Genomic DNA, 9,574 nt, shown 5'->3' with positions numbered 1-9,574 from the left:
ATTTAAAACAAATTTTATCAGTAAACCTCTCTTTTTTTGTATTTTTCAATCACGATTTGCGCACAGTCTTAAAAAAGATTACTTCGATGGGACAGAAAAAAGGAATTAGAAATACATATATGATCTTTTGCCCATTTAAAAATAATTTATGAACTGTTTAAAACTTTCTTTTTGGTAAGACACAATTATACATTCTAAAAACAGCGACAATTATTTGTTCAAAAGCGAGTTATTATCAAGTGAGCCTATATTCAACAATAAACTGCGTAAAGGAGTTTTTTAACTACGCATATGCTTTTAAAACTTATATAAATTCCATTTTTTTGGATATCTATATAAAATATTCTTTTGTAGTTTGTTAAATCATGGATCTTTTAACTAAAATATATAACCTAATTGGTTATCTTTTTTTAGTTTTAAGACTTAACAAGTTCTAATTTGTTGATAGAAGGCATATATCGAGTCTCTATTATTCAATGAGGCACCAAGTTCAAACATATCAAACTTATTTACCTTCATCACAAGAAATATTTTAGTGTTGATATGGTTTTATTATATCAATTTCATAGATGGACACTTAAATTTATATAACGGATCAAAAAAGCACAAAATAATAAGATGAAAGCTAATTGTGAATTTCAACTTTAATTTTTAAAATAAGGGAAATTTCTATATAAAAGCAAAAAACCGAAAAAATTGCATTTACATACATAAAAAAAAGAAGAAAAAGACCCTGATGTGATTTTTATGCAGGTTTTTGCCTTATAAATATTTAAATACTCTTCTAGGCACGTTTGGGTAACAAAATTATAAAGTTTTTTTCATATGTGTGTAAATATTTTATTTAGGTGCATAAGAATTTTTAATAATATAGGAATAAATCTGATATTAGTATATACTCTTTATATTTTTACCGCTTAAAGTCTTGATTTCTTGTTTCAGATATAGATTTATATCCATTTATTTATAGTTTAAATACATTTAAAAACAAAAATAATATTTTTAGGTGTACTTACCAAGATTTTATATTATATTTCTGTGTTTTTAGGCTGTATTTGTGATATTTGAGGTCATTTACTTTTAATTTATTTCTTTTTAATTCTTTTGTTAAGGCTAATTTATAAAATAATTTTAGATACATAAATTCTCCGCCCTTACAATCCTAGTAAAAAAAATTTGACATAAATTATAGCCACAAAAATAATACACGAAAATAACTTATTTGCTAAATATGCATTTTTTTATAATGACAATAATGAATTGTGGCGATAAATCATTTCCTGTGATATATAATTTTTAACTAAAAATCATAGTTTCAATGATGTATGTTGAAAAAAATGATACTATGATGGAGTATGTATTAGGAAGATTGTTAGATTTACCCATAACAATTAGCAAATAAAATTCTATTTTTAGTGTTATTTTATTGATTATAATACGGGTTATTATGAAATTTTTCATAATTATAAAATTTCAAGCTTTTTTGTAAATTCTCTAATTTAAAAAATTTTCTTTTGTAAAAAATATTTAAGAAATTTTTTTGTTTGTAAAAATGTAATTAAAACATAATGAAATAAATGAAACCCATTTGGTACTCATATAAATGCATTTTGCACGTAGTATTCAAGATTTAGTAACTTCAATTCATTACAAACGCACTTTTCTCCGTGTTTGTTTTTCATATTTATAAATTAGAATTTTACCAAAATAAAATCTTCTGATACGACGGAGATATTTAGAAGTTCTTCATGAAAGAGAATTTTTGGTAGCATGTAGTGTAATATTATAATAAAGCCTTTATACTTCTGATAGATTTTCCATAAAGTGTAACATTTTGCTAAAATAAATTCGGAACCCAAATAATTTAAAACTAGATATTAAGCGTAGCGGAAAAGATAAATTTTGTCTAGGCTCAAGTGAAATTCCTTTATTAATTATAATGACATTATCTATCGATTTTCGATTAAAAACATCTTTTCGTGGTGTAAAATATTTAAATTAATATTACATGATTAAAATTGATCGATATGATATATTTGTAATATATAATGATTAAAAACATAAATTGGGATTAAGCTTATTCTATTACTAAAATATTGCCTTCTTATGTGATGTAAAAATACGTGAATTGTCTTTATATCCCATAAGCATGCGATTCAAAATCTATCTCGGGTGGGTGCAGTTCTTGTTTACTGGGTTTATATTTTCAAAATGTTGTTATTTTAGTTTCTATGCAGAATATTATTCGTAAAGACGAATCAATTTTAGCACCAAATAGTAATATATACAAGACTATCTTAATTGAAAAGAAGTGAGCGCAATTTTACGTGATTAATGCGGTTTTTAACTATATAATTAGGCTTTTGCCTTATTTTTTTTCCGATGAATCTCATCACGAATAAAAAAAATGTAATTATCTCTGTTAAAAAACCTATTTTTATTCATTATAAGAATTATAAAAAACATGTTTTTTTTTGGAATAAAAACCTGTCACAGTTATTTTAAGTTTTGAAATTATATTCGAACTAAGATCTTTACATATTTTATTTGATTTCTCTATTCATTGTTTTTGCGTTTAATATATTTTTTAAGTGATTATCAGCTGATTTTAATTGCAATAATGTTTTAATCTAATGATTATGGAAAAAAAGTAAAACCTACTTCTTTAAATTACTCAAATTATGCCAATGAAATACATTAGATAAATTTAAAATTTCTAGATAATAATGAATTTACTTATAGAATCATCTGATTTGTTTTATTAATATTTCTTTGTTTTTAACGTGAATTATGACATATTTTTCTATTTGATTATATTTTACCCAGAAGTGCAAGACACTTGAACCCATACTATTTGCCAAAAAAAGAGAACCAGCGAATATAAATCGGGAAAAAACTATAAAAGATGCCTTAAGAAGTTTTACAATATTCATAATGGGCTGTCAATATCTCAGTAGACGGAAGATAAAAATTCCATGTCATGTATAAATAAAATTTTTGCCCAAAATATATGTAATTTTATTTGTCAGTAGAGACCAACTGTATTTTTTAACCTTATAATCAGTCTATACGAAATTTTCAACTTAAAATGCTAAATAAATTTGAACTTTAGAGATTTTATATTTTATATTTATTCTGAGTATACAGAAATGTATATTATAACGTTAGAATAACAAAGATTTATGATTTTTGGTTTTAATATTGGAAAGAGCTTTATCTGAATGTCTCTATATGATGATCAGCTTTCTTTTAAAGAGGGGATTTTCATATCTTAAAATTGATCGAAAGATATTAACACATAACCAAAATATTGGCTCATTCTGTTCGATTTTTATAATGTGCTCAATATTTCGAGCGTTGTATATATTGAATAAATATTAGAAATTAAAATTTTTATAAGCTTTTTTTCATTGAATAGTGTATATCATTTGTAAATACTCAATAATAGGTAATAAATTTATGATATGAAACCTTCCCAAACTCAAAAAAGTCATATGCATTTGTTTTTTAATAATATATTTTTTTTAGACATTATTTTAAGGCATTATTTTTTTGTTAATAATATTGAGTCTGCGATCATCGAAAAAAAAATTTATTTATTCTTGATGCTCTATATTTTATTTGTTCTTTTAATTTGAAATATATATTTTTAAATTTATAATGTCAAATAATTCTACAAAAAATAACATTTCCGCAGAGAATGTCTTTTTGTATAGTTTTATAATATGTATCTTTTATTTATATAGCAATTAATATTTTATATCATATGAGGTCAAATCAAAGCCTCTTTTCTTTGAAAACTATTTTATATGTATTTCTTATTTTTATTTGGTTTTATTGAACTATTTCTTGCATCACTATAATTTATACCATCTGTTATATACACCTTTAAGCTTTTCTGTAGGTAAGGTAAAATTTTCTTTAATCATAGAAATTCCGTAGCATATCGCCTAGTATTTTAAAACCCCTCTTATGCAATATATATCATCTTTTATTTTTTTTTTGTTTTTACTGATTTTATATGTCTTGATTTTGCAACCCGATTTTTCGAAACAATGATCCTAGCTATGTTATAACCCATTGTGTTATTAAAGTAATCCTGTGTGGATTTATACCATCTATTCCTTTATTTTGTTCTGATATTGGTTGTTTTCTTTGCATAATATATTTACTTCTGATTACAATCATAAAAATAAGCTAAAGAGTCATATTTGATATTATTTCTCATATTATCTCATAATGTCGTTCTTAGTTGAATTTTGGGGTATATAAATTTTATTTTCTTTTAGATTTCTATTGAAAAGATTTTTTGGCAAAAAAAAAAACATTCACTTCTTGTAATTTTGCAAAATTTATTATATTCAAGATCATCTTTTCCCGCGTTCTATTGAATTTATTATCTTTTTTTCCAACTTTAAATAATTAACCGCACAAAAGTCTCGTTTTCAGCCTTTTATATTATTACATCAAACAGCGTTAATTAAATTTGTATATTTATCATATTCTAATTCCAACGAAAAAACATTTTTTATAGTCTTAAATGGCAAAGCTCATTGTTTTTTAAAGTATTTGGTTTTATGAATTAAGTTAGTTCTAGAACTTTTAAATGACATTAAATACATGACTAATTTACAGTTTTAAAGTACAATTATTTCTGAAAAAAAATATTAGTAAATAATAACTATTATTTATATTTACGTGATTTTCATTCTGGTAATAGATTAATACATTTAAACATCTGATTTATTATTTTTTTTGTTTTTGTGATAATCTTGATATACTTTAATTCATTAAATTTATGTTGATCTCAAAAATATCTTAGTACTGACGAATTTAATGACTTACTAGATTTTTTATTGTGAAAATAAAAATTTAACTCTGCTAAAACTTACAAAAATTCTTAAATTACTTAAATATTCAAGCAAAGTGGTTATATTTAAAATTTATTGAGTTTTCATCATTTAATTGTTTTGATTTATGTTCCATTCTGATGATAAATTATTTTGAAAAATAATATAAAAGGTATTATTATCTATGCGATGATCGCATTTTTTTTCTTGTATGACATATCTAATATACTATTTATAGTGGCCAAAATACACATAGGTTTGCTGTACAAAAGATAATAAATTTAAAAATTTTACATAATTTTCAATATCTTTATTTAAATTATAAAATTAGCTAATGAAAATCCAAAAATATCATAATTACTTCTATAAAATTATCATGAATTTTAAAAACGCTAGATTATCGTAATTTCTTTGCTTGTAAAGATATTTTTTTTGTTTATTTCAGAATAGTTAATTGAAGTTACATATTTCATGCAAATTTATATTAAAAATAAATATAATCCTGCATTTAAGAGCATAATAAATAATTCAATAATTTTTAAAATTAAACTTTTATGATTTTGTTCATAATTATAGTATACTAAATTATAAATTTTGAATCATATAATTTTATACTGAACTCTTAAATAAGCCTATGTTTCCAGTGGAATTATATTTTACAAACGGAGTTTTGCAGAAAAAAAGGGGGAAATGCTATAAATACTTCTAGGACGCTTTTTTAAATATTTTTGCCACCATTTTAATTTTAATGTATAATTATAAACTTATATTCGTCGATATTCAAACGATTTGCTGTTTTATGATGTCATCAATCATCATAGATTGCACAAAAAGATTAGAATAAAAAAAATACCATTTCTACTTATTAATTTTATTATAATCTAATATTACGATTTTTTTATGGTGAATCTGATATTGCAGTCGAAATAAATCTATGAAAAAGAAATTTACTTTCATCGACAGTTATTGGAAAAATATTATTATTTTTGAATAAATCCCAAATTTCAAGCATACCAAAATAGTTATTTTGGTTAAAAGATGTCATTTTATGTAATTTTCTAATTTTCCATAAATGCGGTCATTTGAATTTTGAAAGGATGCATTATAAAACATGGAAATAAATTCTTAATTGAAATAATCTTACAATATGATATCCTTGGTTTTTATATGAAACAATGCTGCATGTATTTCTATTTTTACATATAACGGCTTAAAATATGAGCTAAGAGCAATCAATATTTTAAATTTACATATTTAGTAGAAAAAAGCATCATATATAAGCGATTTTTTTTTATAAGCTCAAAATGGAATTATAAAACATATATATAGTTTGAATTTTGTACTAATTAATGAATACTAATGTGCAATTGACAGAAAAGAAAATGATAAAAATAATAGAACATAAGCAACGACACCCACAAATAATATATTTGAGCAGTCATCGAGGTATTAACTTACAGTATGGAAGGCTTTATCAATTTTCGTCCGAGAGAACTCCTCAGATAAAGGAAAAAATATACTTTTTACGAGAGAAGCATATTGTTAGTTTGGTATTTAAGGCAAATAGAGAATTTTCAATGCTTTATTTATCTTTTACATGTTTATTCATTGTTTTGGGCATTTATTTTTATTTATCAGCCTTAATATTTCCATTTTACCTTAATAAATTATGTATTAGTTTACAAATGTCAGATAGCAGTAGGTTTGATTTATTATATCTAGGATCTGTTTTTACAATATGTTCTTATTTGTCTTTTATTTCATTTTTGTGGTCTTACAAAATGATAAGATATCTAGAATGTAGCTTAAACTGTGTTTTAGTTTGTATTTATATCATTCTTTTTTATAGTTACGCTATATTAATCAGAAAATGTATCGATACGAATGCAGAAAATATGTTAACTGCTGTTTAGAATAAACAAATGTAATTTTTATTTTTCAATATGTTATTCGATGTAATGTTTCCTTTTTTTTCATATTGTGTATATTTTTTGTTTTTCAACACTCTGCTTTATCGTTTGTTATTTCTGAATATATGTGTATCCATACCTTTTAAATCTATTATTATAAATTTATTTTTGATAATATCTAAATATATTTAAATATAAAAATTTGAAAATTCATTTCTAATTAAATCTATTTAATATTAATATTCTTTTTTTGTTATAAATATACAAGAAAGTTTTTCTATTCATTTGGCAATGATATGATCATCATTCCGTGGTATATGGGACAGGAGGGGTTGACTCTAATAATATATGTGAATGCATCAACTAGTATAAATATTGTATATCTCTTGAAAAAAATTGTTTACATGAAATATAATTATCAATGAAATTTCAAACTTATAATCCAGCATGATAAAAAAACAAAACAAAAAATAATTTTCAAGCTGTATAAAGTAGAAGAAATAAAATCGGTGATATTTTCTTTTGCTATAAATATTTATTGTTTAATTCAAAAAAATTTATAAATTACCTAAATTCAAAAATATATTTATTAGTTTATTTAATTTTTTTATAATATGCAAATTGTCGCGTATTAGTATTATAATACAAATTGAGAGAATAAAAATTATCTATAAATCTAATTATCAAATGTTCCCTTTTTGATATACTATTGTGTTTATATTATCAAAAAAATACAAAAGGCAGCTGGTGGTTCTAAATTTTTTATGCAATAACATTATTAGCTATTAATTTGGCTGAAACCTAGAAGATGAATTGTTTTTGGCTATTAAAAATGACACTTATTTATTCGATTAAAAAATCTTGCATAAAAATATCACTTAATTATTTAAATATTGGTAAATTAAAGATGTTGTGGTCATAAATGTAATAAGAATCCTGATAATCTTATATTTTAAAAATATTTTTTAGATGGTATAATTTTATTTTATGCCATTTTTTTGTCCAGTAATCCCTTAAATTAAATTATATTTCTGATTAAACTTTTAATCTTTATAATCTCATTGTCTCCTAAATCATCTTATACGCATATTCTGTTTTAAAGGCTCATTAATTCAAGTATTTTCCTCGATCTTATTAATTGAGCAAAAACTTCAGCTTCGTCGGCATTACCAACTTCTTTATATTAACAAGCTCAAATATAATTGCATGTATTTTATGTTTCAAGATAAAAAAAAAGATATATTTTTAAAAAATTATATTGAAATATGTGTTAAATCCCAATTTTCTTACATACTTGTTAAATTTTTATAAATTTTTCTGGCTGTATAATTTTAATTTGTATTGGCATTTTGAATTGATAATTTTTGATGAATTAATAAATTTTATGCATGGGTTAACTTTTGTGTTGAGATCTTGGGATTTTTTCTTCAAGATTAACTTGATTAGTGACCTGTTAGAATTTTATATATACTGTTTTGCCATCTCTTCTTTTTTCAAGACTAATGTATTCTTGCTTTTTTTGGTTTCATATTTCGAAAACATTTCCATCTTTGTATTTAAACTTTGAGTTCTTTTATATACATTTTGTGATTTGTGATTTTTGTAACCAAACCATTACATTTTAAGATATATTATTCGACATTTGTTTTATACTTGTGTATATTATTTATAGATGTTGATATGTTGTTCGTCATAATATAAATTATTAGAATTTTGATTAATTGTCCGTTCTAATTTAAATATTTAACTTCGAAGGAATTTATATTGAAATATTTAGTTTATCTTCAAAATTATTAAAAACTACCAATAATCGCAAAAACACACAAAAAACAAATTTGAATTAACAGATTGACAAAATATAAAAAACACAATATCCAGCTTTTTTTTTCTCTGTCCTTTATATTATTTAAAAAAAAATGTTTTTATTCCTGAAAGTTATTTTAAAAGTGTAGCAAAAGGTTTTGCCTGATCAAAATGCAGATTCTTGTATTTTACATCAAAGTTGATTTAAGTTTAAATCAAAGTATTTATTCTGGATTTTTAAAATATTTTATGCTGCAAAGTAAAATGCTTATTTCGATTCGTTTCATTTCTTTAAATATATTGTAACATGAATTATTCAAGTAGATTTATGATAAATTTTTGGATTTTATACTTCTGATGGCCGCATATTTTGATTTGAGTATGTTTTAAGATATTTGTGCTTTATTATACGGAATCTCGCTATTTAAGCTTCTTAATTACCTTTTAGTAAAATATTGAATTAGCGTGAAAATATAAAACCACCCCTTTAATTTTATTCGATGTAATTATTCTGATACTGAATAATAAATACTGCACGAATCTTTAATGCTACATTACAGAAAGAATCCTTTGATACTTTTCCACTGATAAAGCCTTATTTTTATCCATATATAATCTATTTTATATTCTAAACTATTAAACAGGTTTTAAATGAATAAATTTATTGATTTTAAAATATAGTCAGTTTTCTCTCTATATAAAGATCTGAAACTTTTAATATAAACCCTTTTATCATAAAAAATCATTGATAAAATAAAAAATCTTATATATTGGCCGATATATATGAAGCAACTTTTTAAGGATTCTTTGATTATATTTATGAAAATCTAGTTTTGATATTTTAAAAATTTTAGACATCAATAGTATTCAATACTAAGTAAGAATTATGGGTCGATTTTTTCTTTTTTCTTATATTTTAACATAAAACGACTCACCGAAAGCGACTTCAACCCATCTCTTTTTCGTAGCTCGATTCTATAATATATCTTAACTAAAATAACGAAATATTCT

The sequence above is a fragment of the Rhyacophila brunnea genome, unplaced genomic scaffold (genome assembly GCF_057557595.1).
Source record: "Rhyacophila brunnea isolate RB1 unplaced genomic scaffold, BYU_Rbru_1.0 scaffold_41, whole genome shotgun sequence".
In the NCBI taxonomy this organism is placed as follows: Eukaryota; Metazoa; Arthropoda; class Insecta; order Trichoptera; family Rhyacophilidae; genus Rhyacophila; species Rhyacophila brunnea.
The sequence above is the reverse complement of the archived record's forward strand: the minus strand, read 5'-3'. Positions refer to the sequence as shown.